This window comes from Arachis stenosperma, chromosome 10 (genome assembly GCF_014773155.1).
Source record: "Arachis stenosperma cultivar V10309 chromosome 10, arast.V10309.gnm1.PFL2, whole genome shotgun sequence".
Lineage (NCBI taxonomy): Eukaryota > Viridiplantae > Streptophyta > Magnoliopsida > Fabales > Fabaceae > Arachis > Arachis stenosperma.
In genome coordinates, this window is record NC_080386.1 from 22,056,481 (window position 1) to 22,069,017 (window position 12,537).

The 12,537-nt window shown below is 38.4% G+C and overlaps 1 non-coding gene across 1 annotated transcript; it reads left to right on the plus strand.

The window, feature by feature from the left end:
• Positions 1 to 598: 598 nt before the first annotated feature.
• On the plus strand, positions 599 to 706 carry LOC130959648 (small nucleolar RNA R71). Its single transcript, XR_009078718.1, has one exon. It is a non-coding gene; the product is annotated as a small nucleolar RNA R71 (small nucleolar RNA).
• The last annotated feature ends 11,831 nt before the right edge of the window (positions 707 to 12,537 follow it).

Sequence of the window (12,537 nt, forward strand, 5' to 3'; positions counted from 1 at the left end):
GATCAGAGACCATGGTTGCTAAGTCAGAGTGGCTCTACTTAGAATTCTCTGTCTGTTGCTGAGAAGATGATGGAAAAGGCTTGCCATTGCTAAACCTGTTTCTTCCACCATTATTGTTATTGAAACCTTGTTGAGGTCTCTCTTGATTCTTCCATGAGAAATTTAGGTGATTTCTCCATGAAGAATTATAGGTGTTTCCATAGGGTTCTCCTAGGTAATTCACCTCTTCCATTGAGGGGTTCTCAGGATCATAAGCTTCTTCTTCAGATGAAGCATCCTTAGTACTGCTTGGTGCATTTTGCATTCCAGACAGACTTTGAGAAATCAAATTGACTTGTTGAGTCAATATCTTGTTCTGAGCCAAAATGGCATTCAGAGTATCAATCTCAAGAACTCCTTTCTTCTGACTTGTCCCATTGTTCACAGGATTTCTTTCAGAAGTGTACATGAATTGGTTATTTGCAACCATTTCAATGAGCTCTTGAGCCTCTGTAGGCGTCTTCTTCAGATGAAGAGATCCTCCAGCAGAGCTATCCAAAGACATCTTGGATAGTTCAGAGAGACCATCATAGAAAATACCTATGATGCTCCATTCAGAAAGCATGTCTGAGGGACATTTTCTGATTAATTGTTTGTATCTTTCCCAAGCTTCATAGAGGGATTCACCATCCTTCTGTCTGAAGGTTTGGACTTCCACTCTAAGCTTACTCAATTTTTGAGGTGGAAAGAACTTTGCCAAGAAGGCATTGACTAGCTTTTCCCAAGAGTCCAGGCTTTCTTTAGGTTGAGAGTCCAACCATATTCTAGCTCTGTCTCTTACAGCAAAAGGGAATAGCATCAGTCTGTAGACCTCAGGGTCAACCCCATTAGTCTTGACTGTGTCACAGATTTGCAAGAACTCAGCTAAAAACTGATGAGGATCTTCCAATGGAAGTCCATGAAACTTGCAATTCTGTTGCATTAGAGAAACTAATTGAGGCTTAAGCTCAAAGTTGTTTGCTCCAATGGCAGGGATAGAGATGCTTCTCCCATAGAAGTCGGGAGTAGGTGCAGTAAAGTCACCCAGCACCTTCCTTGCATTGTTGGCATTGTTGTTGTTTTCGGCTGCCATGTCTTCTTCTTCTTTGAAGAATTCGGTTAGGTCCTCTACAGAGAGTTGTGCCTTAGCTTCTCTTAGCTTTCGCTTCAAGGTCCTTTCAGGTTCAGGGTCAGCTTCAACAAGAATGCCTTTGTCTCTGCTCCTGCTCATATAAAAGAGAAGAGAACAAGAAAATGTGGAATCCTCTATGTTACAGTATAGAGATTCCTTGAGGTGTCAGAGGAAGAAGAAAAATAGAAGACAGAAGTGGAAAATTCGAACTTATCAAAGAAGATGGAGTTCGAATTTTGCATTAAGGGATAGTGTTAGTCCATAAATAGAAGGAAGTGAGAAGAAGGGAAGTAATTTTCGAAAATTAAGTAAAAAGATTTTGAAAACATTTTGAAAAACACTAATTGATTTTCGAAAATAAAAGTGGGAAGAAGTAAAGTGATTTTTTTGAAAAAGATTTTGAAATTAGAAATCAAAAAGATTTGATTGAAAACTATTTTGAAAAAGATGTGGTTAAGAAGATATGATTGGTTTTAAAAAGATGTAATTGAGAAGATATGATTTGAAAAACATTTTAAAAAGATTTGATTTGAAAACAATTTTTAAAAAAAGATTTGATTTTAAAAATTAATGACTTGCCTAACAAGAAAAGATATGATTCAAACATTAAACCTTCCTCAACAGAAAAGGTAACATACTTGAAATGTTCAATCAAATCATTAATTGTTAGTAAGTATCTTTGAAAAAGGAAAGAAATTGATTTTGAAAACATTTGATTGAAAAGATATGATTTGAAAAAGATTTGATTTTGAAAAACTTTGAAAACTTGAAAAAACAAAATCTTCCCCCTTGTGCCATCCTGGCGTTAAACGCCCAGAATGGTGCACATTCTGGCGTTTAACGCCCAAAACTATACCCTTTTGGGCGTTAAACGCCCAACCAGGTACCCTGGCTGGCGTTTAAACGCCAGTCTGTCTTCTTCACTGGGCATTTTTGAATGCCCAGCTTTTTCTGTATAATTCCTCTGCAGTATGTTCTGAATCTTCAATTCTCTGTATTATTGACTTGAAAAGACACAAATTAAAAATATTTTTGGATTTTTTTATAATGAGGAAAAATCAAAATGCAACTAAAATCAAATAACAATGCATACAAGACACCAAACTTAGCAGTTTGTATACTACTGACACTAACAACATGAGAATGCATATGAGAAACACAAAACACTCAAGTCAATAGAATTCAAAGATCAAAACAAGGAAATCATCAAGAACAACTTGAAGATAAATGAAGACACATGCATAAATTTGAAAAATGCAAGAAGAACAGAAACATGCAATTGACACCAAACTTAAAATGAGACACTAGACTTAAACAAGATATATATATATATATATATATATATATATATATATATATATATATATATATATATATATATATATATATTTTATGATTTTGTAATTTTTTTGGATTTTTCGAAAATTAAGTGGAAGAAGAAAATAAAGGTATCAAAATTCTTAATGAGAATTCCAGGAATCATGCAATGTTAGTCTAAAGCTTTAGTCTAAAGGAATTAGACATAGCTAGCTAAGCTTCAGCAGGACATTTCATTCAAGAGCTAAATTGATGATGATCAATCAGCTTTGGTGATGATAAGAACATCACCTTGAAACACTAGAATTCATTCTTAAGAACTCTGAAGAAAAATACCTAATCTAAGCAACAAGATGAACCGTCAGTTGTCCATACTCGAACAATCCCCGGCAACGGCGCCAAAAACTTGGTGCACGAAATTGTGATCACTACAACTTCGCACAACTAACCAGCAAGTGCACTGGGTCGTCCAAGTAATACCTTACGTGAGTAAGGGTCGATCCCACGGAGATTGTTGGTATGAAGCAAGCTATGGTCACCTTGTAAATCTCAGTCAGGCAGACTCAAATGGATATAGTGATAAACGAATAAAGCATAAAGATAAAGATAGGGATACTTATGTATATCATTGGTGAGAGCTTCAGATAAGCGTATGAAGATGCCTTCCCTTCCGTCTCTCTGCTTTCCTACAGTCTTCATCCAATCCTTCTTACTCCTTTCCATGGCAAGCTCATGTAGGGTTTCACCGTTGTCAGTGGCTACCTCCCATCCTCTCAGTGAAAATGTTCCTATGCTCTGTCACAGCATGGCTAATCAGCTGTCGGTTCTCGGTCAGGCCGGAATAAAATCCATCGATTCTTTTGCGTCTGTCACTAACGCCCCGCCTGCTAGGAGTTTGAAGCACGTCACAGTCATTCAATCATTGAATCCTACTCAGAATACCACAGACAAGGTTTAGACCTTCCGGATTCTCTTGAATGCCGCCATCAGTTCTCGCCTATACCACGAAGACTCTGATCTCACGGAATGGCTGGCTCGTTTGTCAGGCGAGCACTCGGTTGTCAGGCGATCAACCATGCATCGTGTATCAGGAATCCAAGAGATATTCACTAAGCCTCGTATGCTTGTAGAACAAGAGTGGTTGTCAGTCACTTTGTTCATAAGTGAGAATGATGATGAGTGTCACGGATCATCACATTCATCAAGTTGAAGAACAGGTGATATCTTGGAACAAGAACAAGCGGAATTGAATAGAAGAACAATAGTAATTGCATTAATACTCGAGGTACAGCAGAGCTCCACACCTTAATCTATGGTGTGTAGAAACTCCACCGTTGAAAATACATAAGAACAAGGTCTAGGCATGGCCGAATGGCCAGCCTCCCAAAGAGGGTTCAATCATAAAAACATGATCAAAAGATGAAAATACAATAGTAAAAGGTCCTACTTATAGAAAACTAGTAGCCTAGGGTGTACAGAGATGAGTAAATGACATAAAAATCCACTTCCGGGCCCACTTGGTGTGTGCTTGGGCTGAGCAAATGAAGCATTTTCGTGTAGAGACTCCTCTTGGAGTTAAACGCCAGCTTTGGTGCCAGTTTGGGCGTTTAACTCCCATTTAGGTGCCAGTTCCGGCGTTTAACGCTGGAATTTCTGTAGGTGACTTTGAACGCCGGTTTGGGCCATCAAATCTTGGGCAAAGTATGAACTATCATATATTTCTGGAAAGCCCAGGATGTCTACTTTCCAACGCCGTTGAGAGCGCGCCAATTGGGCTTCTGTAGCTCTAGAAAATCCACTTCGAGTGTAGGGAGGTCAGAATCCAACAGCATCTGCAGTCCTTTTCAGTCTCTGAATCAGATTTTTGCTCAGGTCCCTCAATTTCAGCCAGAAAATACCTGAAATCACAGAAAAACACACAAACTCATAGTAAAGTCCAGAAAAGTGAATTTTAACTAAAAACTAATAAAAATATACTAAAAACTCAACTAAAACTACCAAAAACATACTAAAAAATAATGCCAAAAAGCGTACAAATTATCCGCTCATCAGTAGGTCAACCAGTTGCTGCGCGGTCTTAGTCTTGCTTTCATTATTGCTTGTGGTGCATCATTCATGAAAAACAAAAATATAACACCATAAGATGAGAACATATGAAAGCAAGGAAGCATACATTATTGGAGTGAGGTACTAATCACTAGGAATGAGTGAGTGAATTAGTGTGACATTAGGAAATATTAGGTATGTGAGTTCTAAATTGGGCACCTTTTAGAACACACATTAGCATAAAAGGGTGATGTCACAAAAGAAGCATGCACTTCACTTGTCCTAGTGTGCTTGATATGCTTTAAGTGAACTTGTAAGGGAAAACAAGCATTGAAGAGGCATGAAAGCATTCAAGTCAAACATATATGGATGCATAGAATCATGAAATACAATGCATTAAGGTAAATGCTCAACATCCGTCAAGAAATTGCCTAATCGAGGAAAAGGATTCTAATTACATGGTGGCCAAATCATGCAATTCAAGAAAAGTTACAAGCTCGAGGGCGATTCTCATCACTTGGTATTCTCAAAAGGTAAGCATGAAGAACTCAAAACCAAGTAGCAAAATATAACCTCAACTATAGAATCCAACAAAGATTATAAACAAATTGATGTTAAGAAAACATCCCTTTTTATTATCTAGCAGCAGTTAATGGTACGGTAAACAAGAAAAACAATCCAACACTTATAATGAAAAAGAGAAAATGAAATGAAAACTAACTAAAACTAACTATCAACTAACTAACTAACTAATTAGTTAACTAGAATAAATGGTTATCAATGGTGTTTGGAAGTGTTGGATGAAGGGTAGGAGAAGGGAAGAAGAAGGGAGAAGGAAAGAAATGGAAAGAGGAGAAGAAAAGAAATGTTTGAAATAAGGGCATCCGCGCGTACGCACGCATGGCGCGCGCGCGGATGGGTGAATAGTGAGGGGGCGTGGAAGCGTACGGTACGTGTCAGCGTGGGTGGTTGCCCATGCCATGAGCTTAATGTTGGCCCAGAGTTGACGCAACTCTCGGCCTGAAGTATGGTACCGCATCTGTGATGGAGCGCATACGCGCACATCGTATGTACGCGTCCCTGCTCCTTTCTTTTTTTTTGAGAGTGATGCGTACGCGCCATGTACGCATACGCATGAGGCCGTTTGTGCCCCAGGCACAATGCACACGCAACGTTCGCATAACTCTCGGGTTGTTGGCTGGGGGTGGAACTTCTGCATCCACGCGTGTGCGCCATGTAGCGTGCCCGTGGATGGTCGAAAATGCTGGAAGTGCGCGTACGCGCCATGTACGCGTACGCTCGATGGTGCTCTATTTTTTTTTAATTTTTCTATATTTTTGCACCAATCCAAGCCTTCCAAACCTCCAAACATCTACCAAAATACCTTAAAACCTTATTTAACATACTAAACTATCAAATAAACTCAACCAACTAATCTAAACATGAAATTAGACTAATTCTACCAAATATTTACAAAAGAGAAAATAAAAAGATATTACCATGGTGGGGTGTCTCCCACCTAGCACTTTTGTTTATTGTCCTTAAGTTGGACTTATGGGGAGCTCCTCTCAAGGTGGCTTGTGCTTGAATTCATCTTGGAACTCCCACCAATGCTTGGTTCTCCATTGTGCCCCAAGATTTCTTATAGATTGAGCCAAGTGTTGATGGAGTTCTTCACAAGCTTGAGGCTCCCAAAGTTGATCCTCTTTTTCTAATCCGGGATCCCAAACTTTTTTTTCACACCCGTCTTGAAGTTGATCATCATTATTAGTCCATCCGAGTGGTATGGCCTTAGAATTCTCATGTAAGTGACCAAACATCCTCCTAGACCCAAGCGATCTAGCTCTATACCAACCCTTGCTTTTAAGCTTTGAACATGTAACCATAACCATCTCCCTCTTGCTCTTAAGGCCACAAATACGTCTAAGTTGACCATCCGTCTCAAGCAAACCATATTCAAGGGGAATAATAAAGCTTGAGTATAAGGAATTTACCCACTTGAATGAAAGAATGGATGGTTGGGAAGAGGTGTCTCCAATGTGCAAGCAAGCTTTGATCCTTTGTGTTCTTCCTTGGTTGCCTCCACCTCTTCATAAACTTTTTCATTCTCAATCCTTTGTTCATCAACTTCATCTAACTCTTCTCCATTACTCAAGTCATAAATGGGAGGTTGAGAGAAATCTACCTCCACATCACTTTCAAATTCATTGGGAGAAGGTTCTTCAAATTCAAAGGATTCTCCACCAAGAAGGTTGGATGCATGATCTTCATCACCAAGGGAACTCAATTCTTGCTCCATTCTTTCCAAGTCTTCATTCAAAAATTATTTTGGAGGGTGTGCACTCTCCTCCTCAACATCCAATTCAATCGCCTTGGAGAGGTTCTCTTCGACTCTAGGTTCCCAAGGAGGTTGATGAGCGGATAATTTGTACGCTTTTTGGCATTATTTTTAGTATGTTTTTAGTATGTTTTAGTTAGTTTTTATTATATTTTTATTAGTTTTTATTTAAAATTCACTTTTCTGGACTTTACTATGAGTTTGTGTATTTTTCTGTGATTTCAGGTATTTTCTGGCTGAAATTGAGGGACCTGAGCAAAAATCTGATTCAGAGACTGAAAAGGACTGCAGATGCTGTTAGATTCTGACCTCCCTGCACTCGAAGTGGATTTTCTGGAGCTACAGAAGCCCAATTGGCGCGCTCTCAACGGCGTTCGAAAGTAGACATCCTGGGCTTTCCAGCAATGTATAATAGTTCATACTTTACCCGAGATTTGATGGCCCAAACAGGCGTTCCAAATCAGCTCAAAATTGCCCGGCGTTAAACGCTGGAACTGGCACAAGAATGGGAGTTAAACGCCCAAACTGGCACAAAAGCTGGCGTTTAACTCCAAGAAGAGTCTCTACATGAAAATGCTTCAATGCTCAGCCCAAGCACACACCAAGTGGGCCCGGAAGTGGATTTTTCTGTCATTTACTCATTTCTGTAAACCTTAGGCTACTAGTTCTTTATAAATAAGACCTTTTGCTATTGTATTTTCATCTTGGGATCATTTTCGATCTTAGGATCATCTTTGGACATCTAGTTCTTAGATTATTGGGAGGCTGGCCTCACGGCCATGCCTAGACCTTGTTCTTATGTATTTTCAACAGTGGAGTTTCTACACACCATAGATTAAGGTGTGGAGCTCTGCTGTACCTCAAGTATTAATGCAATTACTATTGTTCTTCTATTCAATTCAGCTTGTTCTTATTCCAAGATATTTATTCGCACTCAAGAACATGATGAATGTGATGATTATGTGACGCCCATCATCATTCTCACTTATGAACGCGTGCCTGACAACCACTCCCGTTCTACAAGCAAACAAGGCTTGAATGTTTATCTCTTGGATTCTTTAATCGGAATCTTTGTGGTATAAGCTAGAATTGATGGCGGCATTCAAGAGAATCCGGAAGGTCTAAACCTTGTCTGTGGTATTCTGAGTAGGATTCAATGATTGAATGACTGTGACGAGCTTCAAACTCCTGAAGGCTGGGCGTTAGTGACAGACGCAAAAGAATCAATGGATTCTATTCCAACCTGATTGAGAACCGACAGATGATTAGCCGTGCCGTGACAGGGTGCGTTGAACATTTTCACTGAGAGGACGGGACTGTAGCCACTGACAACGGTGATGCCCAACATACAGCTTGCCATGGAAAGGAGTAAGAAGGATTGGATGAAGACAGTAGGAAAGCAGAGAGATGGAAGGGACAAAGCATCTCCATACGCTTATCTGAAATTCTCACCAATGAATTACATAAGTATCTCTATCTTTACTTTATGCCTTAGTCATATATCATTCATAACCATTTGAATCTGCCTGACTAAGATTTACAAGGTGACCATAGCTTGCTTCATACCAACAATCTCCGTGGGATCGACCCTTACTCGCGTAAGGTTTATTACTTGGACGACCCAGTGCACTTGCTGGTTAGTTGTGCGAAGTTGTGTTTATACCATGGTATTGAGCACCAAGTTTTGGGATTCATTACCGGGGATTATTTGAGTTGTGAAAAGTAGTGATCACAATTTCGTGCACCAGAGGTTCCGCATCTCCTAGGTCTTCAACCACTTCTTCCTTGTCTTCAATGATCATAGGCTTCTCCAATTGTTCTAATACTACATAGCATTCCTTCTTCTCCACCGGAGTTTCCAATCTCTCCTTCATGCTACGCTCTTTAATTAATTCTCCATATGTGACCATGGGAGTTCTTTGAGTACTCAAGCATTGGGAGGCTAATAAGCTCACTACCTTGGTTAAGGTAGCTACAAATTCTAGTGTCTCCCTTTGCATTTCTCCTTGCCCTTGAAGTATAAGGCTAAGGATTTCATCCATTGAGGATTGGAGTGGATAAGAAGGTTCATTCTCTTGGAGAAAGGGTTCATAATAGGAAAGGGGTTCTTCTTGGTAAGGATATGGTGGTGATGTGTATTGAGGTGGTTCTTGGGAGTATTGATATTGGAATGGTGGTTCCATGTAAGGCTCATGTGGTTTAAAAGGTGGTTGGTAGGGTGGATATAGGTCAAGGTCATATGGAGGTGTTTAGTGAAAAGAGGCTTGTGAGTGTGGTTGAGGTTCATGTTGAGGATATGACTCATAGGCATATGGTGGTGGTTCTTGAAAGTCACAAGGAGATTCACCATAGCCATTGGATTGGTATGCATCATAGAACGGCTCTTCTTCATAGTGCATTGGTGGAGGTTGTTGCCATGAAGATTGATCATATGCATATGGCTCCTCCCACCTTTGATTGTCCCATCCTTGATACACATTCTCATTGAAGTTCTCATCACCTACAACATAGTTGTAATCACACTCATAGCCAAAGTGAGAATTCATGATGAAAAGAGAACACAAAAATCAAAAGCTAATAGAAAACAAGAGAAACAAAATTCTACAACTAGAAAACAAAGCAAAAAAGCAAGATATTCACACTATTCACATATGTACAATAACCAATAACATAACACCATTGCAACTCCTCGGCAACGGCGCCATTTTGATGATTGGATTTTTGACGGTTTAGAAATTCACAAATGAATTCTTGTCGAAGTATAGTTTCTAAACCAACACTAATCCTTTCATACAAAAATTTGTTTGTCACAAGTAACAAATCCCTAAAATCTATAAACCGAAGTATTAAATCTTGGGTCGTTCTCCCTAGGAATTACAATAAAGTGTCTTGCTATTGGTTATGAGTTATTTTGGGATTTTTGAGATTTTAGACAAGAAATATAAATTGCAAAAGAAAATAAACTAACAACTAACAAAGCTCTTGGCAAGGTATGAGAACTAGAAGTCCTATCCTAGTTATCCTCCTCAATTGTGACCACAAATTGTTCATTGCTCCCACTTAGTTAACCTCTAACTATGGAGGAAAGTCAAGTAGATGAATCAATTTGATTCTTCAAGTCCTAATCAACTCCTAAAGGAAAGAATAGCTTTAGAGGCATTCAAATCAATTAGCAACTTCTAATTATCAATCAACAAAGGAATAGATAACTCAAGAGTCACTAATTACTCTACCTAGGCCAAGAGGAACAAAATCTATACTAAAATCCAACCAAGCATTTCATCAAACACTTGGAAGGTACAAAAGAAAAGCATAGTAAATTGACAACAAAAATAGAATCTAACAACTATTATTGCAAAGAATTAACAACAACAATCAAAAGAAACACAATTATTATGAATTACCTTGAATTGAATTGAAAGAAAATGGAAGGAACAATAGTAGATCTACAACAAAGTACAAGAATAACATAAAGGAATTTACAACAAAAGAATAGAAGAATTGATGATTGCAACAACAAAGAATTGAAAGGTAAAAGTAAAAGAAGATGAATCAAAATCTAGATCTAAGAACTAAACCTAATCCGAATCCTAATCCTAGAGAGAAGTGAGAGCTTCTCTCTCTAAAACTAACTCTAAACTAATCCTAATGAGTAAAAAATGATCAAAAGTCCAAAAGTCTCCTTTGCTCTTCAATCCTTGGCTTTAAATAGCAGTTTAGGCGCTAAAGTTGGTTGAGATTGGGCCCCACAACCCTTGAGAATTCATTGGGTGCGAATTCACTTAAAAATCAAGTATCAGTATCGACGCGTACGCGCATAGCACGTGTACACGTCCATGGGGTAATTCGCAAGGTGCGCGTAAGCGCCTAGTTCGCGTGCGCGTCCATGGGCGAGTTCAATTCTTTGGCTTTTCATGATTTCTCCACTTTGCATGCTTTCCTCTTCACTTCTTTGATCTATTCCTAGCCTTTTCAATCTGAAATCACTAACAAACACATCAAGGCATCTAGTGGAATCAAAGGGAGATTAAAAAATCATGAAGTTAAAGGCCTAAAAAGCATATTTTCACATCTAATCACAAATAGGGAGACAATAACAAAACCATGCTAATTCATTGAATAAATGTGGGTAAAAGGTCATAAAATCTCCTAAATTAGGCCCAAGATAAACCCTACAAATGGGGTTTATCAACAACTCAATCATTGCTCCAAACCTATCTTTAAACAAATGCTTAAAATCCGGAAGAACTGTGAAAATTCCTCAGTTCCCTTTCTTTAATTATTCTGAACTCTCTATGCCATGCTTATTAATATTAACCATAATTCACTTTCGGAGGGAGTAAGACATTTATTTATCAGATCTCATTAATCATTATGAATTTGAACTCACTATGCTGTTCTGTGTCCAAACAAGGATTTGCAAAAAATGTTTTTTTTTTCAGTCCAATTAGAATCGTATCTTACAACATAACAAATTAGCATGTTGAAATCAAATTGCACAAGGAAGTAAGAGTTGGAACAATCTATCAATGGTGATTCTACATTATGTGATAAAAAGACAAAACATTCAGTAGTTCCAACCTACAAACACTTCATGAGATACAAAGCAGGAAACCATATGCTTATTTAACACCTTACACGACTTATAATTTCAGAATATAATAAACAAAGCAATAAAACCAAGCACCAAAGGAACTAAGGTAGATATGCACGTAAATCCATAAAACTTTCCATAAGAGAAAGTGCATAATTCAGTCTACAATCAACTCTCTAAGAAGAGACTCTTTAAACAACAAATCATAAGACAACTATACAAACAAATTATTTGAAAACATAAAACAGCCAAAATTGTTAGAAAGAAATGCATAACAGCCAATCAGGTCACATATCTTATCAAGTTACTACACTTTTGAATCCTGGCAAAGCTAGGAAATCTTTGTTTGCACCCAATTGTCCTTGAGGCCCTCCAGCAGAACTAGGTCGACTAGTCAGTTGAGGGAAGTCATTCATGTCAAAACGAGAATTATCACTCGAGTTTACATCATTCAACATATCCATAACATGGCTTTGTGAAAGTGGACCACCAACATTGGGATAAGAGTTCCCTAGCATTGAAATCACATGCGGAGATCCTGAATCAAGAAGCTCTTGTCACCACAAAGAAATACTTTAAAACCTATCGTAAGCTCAAATGAGTATCAATCGTAGGAAAAATATTTATGCATTCAACATGCATAAAAACAAATATAAATTATTTCATCAAGCATATTACATACAAATCTAAAACAACCATCAGTTCTTTAACAGTTTTCAACATGTGGAAGCGAACAATGTGGTTGTATAGAAGAAGGCCAACTAGTTGGACAAGCTGAACCAATGCAAACAGAAAATAAAGTCATCTTCTATATGGCTGCACTTGCACACTCATCTTGCACAAAGCAAATGCAATTAGGGGTCATTGCATGAGAACATCTTTGTGGATAAGTATTGTTCAACACCATTATAATGGATATCCATAAAAATACGTACCTTGTGGAAGCACAACACTCATCAATCGATTCTGTCCCTGTACTCCTAAGCCAGTGCATCCACTGTTTGCACTCATCAATCGATTCTTGCCCACATTACAAGAAAAAAGGTCTATGGCAACGCTTTTTTCTTGCCATGCTTTAAAAGCATGGCCAAA